General features: G+C 38.7%; 1 long non-coding RNA gene and 2 other non-coding genes across 4 annotated transcripts; 2 read left to right on the forward strand and 1 right to left on the reverse strand.

Moving 5' to 3' along the window:
* Positions 1–3,325: 3,325 nt before the first annotated feature.
* Positions 3,326–3,398, forward strand: trnar-acg (transfer RNA arginine (anticodon ACG)). The gene has a single exon. It is a non-coding gene; the product is annotated as a tRNA-Arg (tRNA).
* Positions 3,399–3,925: 527 nt separating this feature from the next.
* trnar-acg (transfer RNA arginine (anticodon ACG)) lies at positions 3,926–3,998 on the reverse strand. Its single transcript has one exon. It is a non-coding gene; the product is annotated as a tRNA-Arg (tRNA).
* Positions 3,999–4,466: 468 nt separating this feature from the next.
* On the forward strand, positions 4,467–8,710 carry LOC144519864 (uncharacterized). 2 transcript variants are annotated; one of them, XR_013502142.1, is made up of 5 exons: positions 4,467–4,576; positions 6,069–6,184; positions 6,398–6,512; positions 6,970–7,061; positions 7,882–8,710. It is a non-coding gene; the product is annotated as an uncharacterized LOC144519864 (long non-coding RNA). The 2 variants fall into 2 exon arrangements; XR_013502141.1 differs by having other exon boundaries at positions 4,470–5,248.

An 8,710-nucleotide genomic window follows, 5' to 3' on the forward strand; every position in this document is an offset into this window, starting at 1 on the left:
TTGTACATCAGTTAGGTTTTGGTATGTGAGGCAAAGATGAACCTACTTTACTGTTTCGAGGCTTGCATTTGCCCATGTTAAATTGTATCACCAGTTAACATGGGCGTATATTTCTCTCATATGTTAACCTGTGTTACCTTAGACTAAAAGTCCAATATATAGATAAAAATCACACAAACATTTCAGTGGTGTGTAGTATAGTGATATAGACTAGATGATGTAGAACAGGGGTGTCAAACTCAACTTAACTAAGGGCCACACTGGAAATAAGAATCACATCAAGGGCCAGACATGTAGAGTTTATTGACATGCTTTTATTTCATCGAAAAAGTCAAATATCTTTGACTGTCTTATTGCATATAGTCTTCTCACTTACAGTTTGTAATAAACTAAAGTCCTAAAGAAGTCAGAAAAAAGTTTCTCAGCCATCATAGAAAAAAAGCGCCCAAAAACGTTGGAAAAAGTGACAAAAACATCTGAAAAAAAGGTCAAAACGTCAGAAAAAGTGACAAAAACTTTGACAAAAGTGACAACAACGTCGGAAAAAGTTATAAATCGTCAAAAAAAATGACGTCAGAAAAAGCGACAAAAACTAGGCGGGCCAAAATGTTTTGTGAACGTAAATTGATATGCGGGCCGGATCATAATCTGCAAGGGGCCGGATTTGGCCTGTGAGCCTTGAGTTTGACACGTGATGTAGAAGCTAGTCTGTCAGCTTCTTTGTCCACAGGTTCGAATCCCAGCTAGATCTCTGTTGTTTTGTTTTATTTTTTTCCGTTCATACAGTATGTGTCGTATTTGTGTGGATAATGCTTAAACGGACATGTATTACACTTAAACTGGTGATGTTTTCAGCGATATCCATTATTTTGTCTTACTTGCAAACACTTTGTGAAAATGTGAACCTCTGGCACTCGAGGGGCGGAGGCAGAGCAGAACGCTCCTAAGAAGTAGGCAGGGCCTTGTTGAATATTCACTGATTTCATGCAAATATCACTAGTTAACATGATCACCATTCACCAGCTAAACACACCGGCGTCAAAGAAAATGGTTAATTATTGCCGTGTTTTAGGTTGTACCAATAGGTCAGAATGAGAAAAACATTTGGAATATTATCGACTTCCAAAAGTTATTAAAAACCAGGGAGAGGAATGCCAGAAGTTATCAGAGGAAAGGAGGCGCTTGTGGTTGGCAAAGCTCAACCAGGATCTACGAGGGATAAATCTGTCTTGTTTCTTGAAATGAAAAAAAAAACGATTGAGAGTCACTTGGCTTCACCTTAATTATCGCAATGCAGTTAAGGTTAGGTTGATTAAAGACGTTATTACTTTACTTACTTTGGCCTTCACAAGACAACGGTCGTTGATGACTTGGTACTGCGTCATGAGTAACTGTATTCCGTTACAGTTAAAATTTAAATAGTTGGTATTTAGAATACAGTTACATTGTTGAAATCAATGGATTACATGACGATACTTCTCTGTTTCACGAGTTTATTCACTCTCGCAACTCCATGCGTTTCCCAGAAGCCCCAATATGAAAACGAAAAAATTAGCTATTTGCGATCACGTGCGACTTTACATTCTCCTACATGCTGATTTACTAGCCCCAGAGACATTGAAAGCCTGACTAGCCCCGTTTGACATGTTAGCTAACGTTAGCTAAAATTAGCTCATGGTAGCTTAGACTGCGGTTAGATTTTTGTAGTATGCAGTTCGGGACTACAAATACAAAAATCTATCTGCTTGTTTAGGTACACATTCAGCCAGTTGGAACAGAAGAACACACCAGAATAGGCCTGTTTAGTAAGCTGTATGTGATGGCCGCATTCCTACTTATAAAATGCAATTCAAGTAATCAGAATACGTTACTCAGATTGAGTAACATAATGGAATACGTTACAAATTACATTTTTGGGCATGTATTCTGTACTCTGTAACGGAATACTTTTTTTTTTGAAAGTATCCTTCCCAACACTGGTTATAAGCCTTCAAACTTTTGTAGGATTTAAGGTCTTCCGCTGTGTATGGGCTCGGCGAGAAAACCAGGTAGTTGACTATATCGGGATATGCAACTGAAAGAAGAATCACCGGGTCGCCATGGATCCAAGAAGAGGGAGCCAACTTGTAGGGATCTGCACCGCCAGTAAACTGTAATTTCTCAAAATATCGCGCCTTTTTTTGTGGTCCAAGCCCTTCCATGCCTTTGCATCTTGGACGCGTTTTGATGAGCTTTTCTGTTGTTTAGACATAAAGTATTAAAGTATCCAAAGTGCACAATACTCCATTACTCCATTCAGTTGTTTACACCGAGTGCCTCCAATATGGCCGCGCATCCAGGTTACCACCCAGAACGTGACGTCGGTCTCTGCCTCTGCTCCTAAATTGATTCGCTGCTTGTATTGTAGTATTGGAGATTGAGCTCTGCCTCTGGTAAGGTAGCCGTTCTACCACTTTTCGAGAAACACGCGCTAACCACATGTTGAACCTAGACGTTTCTGATTCAGCGTGTCTCTTAAATGTAACGTTACATCTCAAATCAAAATATGGATGAAGACAACGACCATGTGATATCGGCTCGTTCCGATCGTCTTTATCAGCTGTTTCAACATTTTTTTCTTTCAATTTATTACTTTTATTTGTCAAATGAAATCGTACGAGGTACATTTCCAGTAAAATGCTATCCTTCAACTTGTGCATGATTCAAAGCAGAATATGGCCGTCAGATCGGCACACAGAAAAAAAAAGTCACCCGGTTGAATGGCACCGGTGTTGCACTGAACAGGTGTTGCACCGAAATCTGTGACCCATCGTGATCTGTGTCCCTCCTGTTAAAAGCGTAGCGATCCCCTCCGTGGTTAAGGTTAGGAACAAGGGTTTGGTTCAGGTTGAGGTAGGGGGACACCGATCTCGATGGGTCACAGATTTCGGTGTACAGATAATATGTTAATAATATGATAATATGTTCTAACCAAGCCAGCCATGCTATAATATGCTGATCCGTAGTCAGACGCGTTATCTCTGTAAATGATGGACATGCCCATTATTACATAAACATACAGCCTCTGATATGATGGTCCAACCGCGACGTCTGCTGTCTAATGAGGGCATTGCGGTCAACGGGGGTCAACTTTTAGATTTACTTTTTTGTTAGATTATAAGCTTTAAGAACGCCCCACAATACCCAACAGTCATCGTGTTCTGACAGAAAGATGTCACTACGTGTCAGAAAGTAATTTTTAGTTACTTTTAAGAAATATTTCAACTCGTTGTAAAATCCGAACTATTCCTTTAAGAAAGAAATATGACAACATGATTTTGCAGGCGGGCCAGTGGCGCAATGGATAACGCGTCTGACTACGGATCAGAAGATTCTAGGTTCGACTCCTGGCTGGCTCGTTACTTTTCTCAATTAGAACTATGTTTGGTAAATCTAGGGCTAATCTCTGTGCTCTCACGTGTTTTTCATCTATTATGTACATTACAATTCTCCCTTTACATGAAACATTATTCCTTCTAAACAGGAAACTTTTTTGTTTGATTGTTTAGAGTTTATAATACTAAAATAATATAAAATATAAAAATATAGTAGGAACCCATACCTATTCGTCCACTTTCTCATCTTCATTTCTTACCATCCTATCTTACGTTAATTGTTGACGTTTGTTTAAACATTTGTCAGCTGGGTTATGACCTTTTCATAGCCTGCTAGCATGTTCTCAATAATGTAACTTTTATTATATTAAAATTTCGAGAAAATAGAATGGCAATGAACTTATCAAAAATATAGCAAACGATGTCAGTCTCTTTAGTGAAGCGACATTTGAATGGTCAGATCGTGGTAATGGTATACTGTATGGTAGTGATGGGCAACGCGATTGGCTCTCACTTAATAAAATTGCTCGCCCGACAAGTGAGAAAAGAGACGAGCCAGCCAGGAGTCGAACCTAGAATCTTCTGATCCGTAGTCAGACGCGTTATCCATTGCGCCACTGGCCCGTGTACTAGATTACAGATTCATATTTCCTAGTTAAAGGAAATTTAGAGGATCTCTAAATTCGGGTTTTATGAGGTATAATCAATCAGGTAGGCCTAGTTATCCATAGCCAGCACGCCCCCAGTTTGAAAAGGAGGAGTCAGAAGCACCGGCTCGCAAGCTTAGCAATGTACTGCTGTGGATTGGGGCACATAGCAAAACGTATTTTAAAAAGAAACAAGTTTAAGTGTACGCTATATTTATAATATTTGCACCGCTTTATCTTGTATCGTAAGTAGGGTAGAACTGAAGTGGTTATCTCTATTCAAAGTCGCCATACTACATTGACACCCTCGTTGCCCGCAATGCCCTCATTAGCCAGCAGATGTCGTGTCGGACCATAATATCCACTAGGGCTAACCGACATTTACAGTCAACAAATACATCAGCTATTGTGTCTCTATGTTTATGTAATGATGGGCATCAATGATAGGGTGACCAGACGTCCCCGGTTTCCGGGAACAGTCCCCGGTTTCGGTGACCTGTCCCCGGCTGGAGCTGTCCCCGGAAATGTCCACGGTTTTCATTCAATTGATCGCAGGTCATTCTGAAGCGTCGTTTAATGAGCGTCTGGACATCTTATTATGATGGAAATCTATACATCGCAGCAACGTATTAACTATGTCTGTTAGATGCATTACAAGTTCCTCAGTTGTTCGCGGGTCATTTGGAAGCATCGTTTAATGAGCGTCTGTGCGTCTTATTATGATGGAAATCTATACATCGCAGCAACGTATTAACTATGTATGTTAGATGTATTACAAGCTCCTCAGTTGTTCGCGGGTCATTTGGAAGCATTTAATGAGCGTCTGGGCATCTTATTTTGATGGAAATCTATACATCGCAGCAACGTATTAACTATGTATTTTAGATGTATTACAAGTTCCTCAGTTGTTCGCGGGTCATTTTGGAGCATCGTTTAATGAGCGTCTGTGCGTCTTATTATGATGGAAATCTATACATCGCAGCAACGTATTAACTATGTATGTTAGATGTATTATAAGTTCCTCAGTTGTTCGCGGGTTATTTGGAAGTATCGTTTATTGAGCGTCTGGATGTCTTTACTGTACACTCACTGTTGATGTGATGTACAGTGAATCTGAATTCTGCCCAGCAACATATTCGCGCCACAGTCGATAAAGGAAGGAAAAAAACTTGCCAGTCTATAAGGGTTAGGATAGAGACTGCTTCGTTGCTGCTGTCAAATCCCATAGTAAGCACTATTTCATTTTAACGTAACGTTAATACAAATATTTCGACGTTTTCTCATGTGGAAGTTGGTGTTCATCTGACAAATGACAATATGTGTTAGTAAGTTACGCCATGTCATGGTTTAAAGTAACTTTAGAGCCGTTAGATCAGGCTAACATCGCACTAGCCGCCCTTTTTTACATTCATTTAAAATTAAAATATACGTGCTCTAGCTAGTTAGCTAGCTATGTACTAATCTGACTGAATCTGAATGTAAAGTTAACGTTAGCTATATCAGTTGCAGTACATGCCAGTAACGTTAGCTAACGTTAGGCTGCTAGATAGCTAGCTAATTGAACGTTACCCGATATCCCTTAACGTTAATTTTAGCTAGCTAGCTAGCTAACAGTAACTGAGTGCCGCACCTCAGTCATACTTTGCTCATATCGGTTAATTTGATTTTTTTGGCTTAAATGGAACTGAACCTCAACTGGGAACATTTAAAGCTGAAGACTTGTTATATAATCAAAATGTAAAGGTAAATTCTGCATGTAGCGTTAGCTAGCTAGCTAGCTAATCTGCCAACTAACGTTAAATCATATTTTAAAAAGGTGAAGAAGTTCAGGGGCCGTCTAATGGCAGGCTAACGTTCGTACTTATTACATTGTGATTATAATGTTTTATTTTTACCCTGCTTATTACCAAAATGGCAACGTACGTAAAATATGTTTTAGGACAGTTTAGCTAGTAAGACTGGTTCGTTTCTGTACACTCGGCATTAAATCTGGTTACCTTAACAACTTCACATAGTGTGTCTGTTTTTATGTTGGTATGATGTATAGTGGAAGATCAGAAAACGTGGGCAGGAGTTGGGAGAGAAGGCAATGCAAAGATGAAGGACATCATACCACAATAATAGTTGTGTGTATAAGCCTGATCAACAAGTGAAAAGAGTCAGGTATGTCATTTTCATATTAGTTTGTTGCATGATACAAATTACACACCTGTAATCCGAATCTATCTAGTATTTGTGGCAGGCGCAGTGCCACTCATGATTCTTATGTGTTGCTCTATTTTTCCACCCCCTGTGTGTTCAAGGGTTCCTAGACTTTCTCTATCTATTACGTTTTAGTTGAATTATTAATTACCTCTGAATATTAATCTCTTACAGATAAGAGGAAAGAGTTTGACGAACACTGCTGAATTGGCCTGCTCAGAGGAAGAGGCACTAATGATTCCAGAAAACAGGAAGCCAAAGAAGAAGACCTACACAGACTTTGAAATGGGTAGGTAATAAACTATTATTAAATCATATCCATCTATCAACAGTAAATATTTTAACCCTTTGGAAGTTGTACTTAGGTTACATTTTGTATTCAAATGTAACCCTAACGTGCAGTGGAGAGATACCACACGTCCTTCCTGCTGCTGTCAGACTTTATAATCAACACTGCTCCAAGTAGACCACACGCACCATATGTGACAATTTACTCACGTGCAACATCAATGTACACCTTATTATGCAATATCAATAACTACTCTGTGCAATACTGTGAATACCGTGTTATTAAATTTTCTGTCTGTATACTTAACTGTTAACTGTTAACTGTATTCTTGCATTTTTACTGATGCTTTTGCCATTGCAATTTCCTTTTGGTGCAGTATCACTGAAAATGTCCACCACTGTGGGATTAATTAAGGATCTTATCTTATTTTAAATTTTTATATGTTTGTATTTTTCAGATCTCTCAATTGCCATGATGACCAAGATATTCAATGGGGAAATGTGGAAAAGCTGCCATATTCCCAGTCATTACTTTGCCAAATCATCTGTGGTAAGTTTACAAAAATCGTAATTGAAAATGGGAGTAGGAAGTAAAGAGAGGACAGCATAAAATGGCACCTTTGGTATAAAAAGTAAATACGTTTTAAATAATTGTGATTACTATGAAACCTTGATGTTAGCCCTTTTAGAGAGAAAGTTATGGTATATTTTATGGGACGATGTATAACATGCTATTTAAAGCTTTCATTTACAAAGTGATCTAAATACATATTGTCAGAATGGCACTTTAACAGCGGTTGAGGCTAGATGGGATACAGCTACGGTGACAACAGTTAAGTGTAGGCACCAAAACGACTAGTTAAGTTCGGGAAACAGATCGTGGTTTGAATTAAAACTCTAGAGGAACGAAACACGTTTTCCTGGGTGAAAGTATAACAAATATATTATTATATTAGTCTAGATTTTGCGGGATTTTTGCGTAACTTTTGGCCGTAGCTGTATCCCTTCTACCGTAAACAGCCCACCTGTTGTGGATCTTGAACTTCATCCAAAATGAAACTGCATAGACTGCAGCCCCCCTACTGACCCAAATGGCCTTACTGTTCAATTATATTGAAATGCTGAATTGGAGCTTCTGAGGAAAATTTAGCAGAGAATTTAACTACGTTAACGACATTTGGTTTGCCATATTCTACTTAATGAAACCGGTCTTCTATTCACATCTGCAAAAAAAAATATATAACTCAACCACTTCTTAAAAACAAAGGGAGAAGAAACAAAAAATAAACTAAAAAAAAACTTCCATGCATTAAAAGATACTTCTTCGAATAACGCACAGAAACCCAAATCTTTTGTTCTTGTCACGGCAGCAGCAGCACAGAGGAATCCTACTTTCCTGAGTACGAAGCTGGCCATCAAGGACTTCCCCGAGTGGCAACAGACTGGAGCAGAGGCTGTAGCAGGGACAGCCTTTTTTTTTTTTTGCTACTGAAATAATTGACATTATGATAGATCAGTGGACAATATGGTGGGACAATTAGTTTTTGTTCTCCAACATGTACACACTGCTATTGTGAAGCAGGGATATACAGCTCACGAGTGTGTAGTCAAAAGAGAGAAATACTGTATATTATATATATTTCAGCGACTCCTACAGATTAAGAAAATAATGAATTTTCTTAATAAATAAATGTTATTCTTGGCTTTGGGTTCAAATAACATTACCATGATCCCAAAGGCATCAAAAAATTGAGAAAGTGGCGTTTTTTAAAACTGAAACCGGGTGCGTTGGACATCCTGTTGTGTGCGCAAGCACCTTTTTATTACCACGGGTTTACAGACACGTCTCTACTGATTGGGTATTACCTGGAACACAGCCAATAATCGAAAGACACCACCAAACGAGAGAAAACTCAACTCAAGCCGTTGCACACCGTTCCCAGGAAACGTGCCTGCCCCAGCTCTTTGCCTGAGGGAAGCCCACAGTCTCGGACTTTAAAAAACACTGGTTTAAGCTTTTAATAGTGTTTTTGTACATTAGCCCTTAATATAGACCACAGTAGGATGATTATCCCAAAATCTAGCTACATACAAGAATAGCTTTTAATGTGTTACAGTGTGCTATTTTCTATAATAATTTGAACTTGTGTAAATTGTCTTTGAGTACCCTGAAAAGCACTTCATAAATAAAATGTATTA

Source organism: Sander vitreus, chromosome 6 (genome assembly GCF_031162955.1).
Source record: "Sander vitreus isolate 19-12246 chromosome 6, sanVit1, whole genome shotgun sequence".
Taxonomy (NCBI): Eukaryota; Metazoa; Chordata; class Actinopteri; order Perciformes; family Percidae; genus Sander; species Sander vitreus.